This window comes from Galeopterus variegatus, unplaced genomic scaffold (assembly GCF_000696425.1).
Source record: "Galeopterus variegatus unplaced genomic scaffold, G_variegatus-3.0.2 Scaffold3776, whole genome shotgun sequence".
NCBI classification, from domain to species: Eukaryota; Metazoa; Chordata; class Mammalia; order Dermoptera; family Cynocephalidae; genus Galeopterus; species Galeopterus variegatus.
Genome location: NW_007729887.1, coordinates 175,150 through 177,146, shown reverse-complemented (window position 1 = coordinate 177,146; position 1,997 = coordinate 175,150).

Here is a 1,997-nt window from a genome sequence, read left to right as displayed (position 1 = left end):
TTAAATATTGGAGTTTTTTTTTCTATTAATAACAGTTTAGCATTGGTGAGATAATGTTTGGAGATATGTCTTTGTATTGGTCCAGTGTACTTATTTGGGTCTTTCATAAATGGAAAGCCTAAGCTTTCCTCTCCATTTTGAAGAAGTAATTTATAGTTCTTAATAGCCCATTTGTCATCTAGCTGAGCAGTGCATTTTGGTGCTTGACAGTTCTCAACTGGAAAAAATAACAGACTATAAATGGAATGTTCCTATACTTTACCCACGTTTAGCTCCTACAGATAAGAAATTAAGGGCATATTTAAAACCACACCTCATTCTGTAAAGTGTTTCTCTTTGATGCATTTTTAAAACTATCTCCTTTAAAGCCTTTGAAAAAGCAGTTTTCTCAGCACCATTAACTTTGAAATGAGGCAGTATTCTCAAAAGTTGCAAGGCAAATCTCTAAACTGAATCTGTTTTTTTTAAAGATTGCTCCAAAGACTTGATAACAAACACCAAATTTTAGTAAATCAAGTCATGAAAAATACAGTGGCCCTTCATATCTGTGGGCTCCACAACTATGGATTCAACCCACAGCAGATGGAAAATACTCAATAAATAAAAATAATACTACAACATAATACAAATTAAGAAACAATACAGTATAACAACTACTTGCATTATGTTAGGTATTATAAGTAATCTAGAGATGACTTAAAGTAGACAGGGAGATGTGTGTAGGTTATATGGAAATACTGCTGCCATCTCATATAAGGGACTTGAGCATCCATTGGTTTTGCTGTCTCTAGGGAAAGAGCTGAGTGGTTGGGAGGGTCCTAGAACCAATTCCCTGCAGAGACCAAGGGATGACTGTTGTACTTCTCTGTCTGCTTAAAATAATAAGTAGAAAACATACTAGTTTTTAACTTACCTGAATTCTTTCAGAAATATTTGATAATCATGATCATTTCTAATATTATCTTTCTATTTTATATATGTTTTATATGTGTTGGTAGGAGATTATAAAAGTAATATATTTTATGGTAAAAGTCCAAATAATAAGGAAGGGGGAAAAAATCCCAGTAATCTCGTCCCTCCCTCATGACCACTGTGGATTTCTTTTTTCCTAAACATGTTAACACCGTGGACATGTGTGGGTAACTCTTATGATACCTGGATCCATGAGGTCCACTCTTCGGATGTAATCATATTCAAAGAAGCATGATCCAAAGGGCCAAAAGTAGTTTTTGTTTATTTGTTTCAAATGCAGTTTTTATAAATTCTGAGAACTGTACTAGGAAACAAACCTACCATATGTTTATGTGTTAAAAAACTATAATTAAAATATATTTGCTCACATATAGGCAAGTCATATATAAACTAGAGTTGGTTTCTGGATGTCTATTGTGCCAGTACTACACTGATTTAGTTATTGTGTTTTAACTTCTGGTAGAGCAAATATCCTCATACTACCTTTCTTTCTCATGATGTTCATGTTTCACATCCATTCTTTTTTTCTTTCTTTTTTTTTATTGAAACTCGTATAACTGCGTATAATGTATGCTATACGAAGTTATTACGTAACTCATTCAGTTACCCAGCCAGTACTACACTGATTTAGTTATTGTGTTTTAACTTCTGGTAGAGCAAATATCCTCATACTACCTTTCTTTCTCATGATGTTCATGTTTCACATCCATTCTTTTTTTCTTTCTTTTTTTTTTATTGAAACGTGATTATACATATTGGCAAGGTACAGAGTTGAATATCAATACCTGTTTTGGTTATTATGGCTTTGTAGTGTAATGCCTCCAGCTTTATTTTTGTTGCTCAGGATTGCCTTAGCTATTCAGGGTCTTTTGTTGTTCTCTATGAATGTTAGGATTGTTTTTTCTACTGTGGAAAATATCATTGGTATTTTGAAGGGGATCACATTGAAACTGTAGATCACTTTGGATAGTATGAACATTTTCACGTTAATTCTTCCAATCCATGATCATGGAATGTCTTCCCAT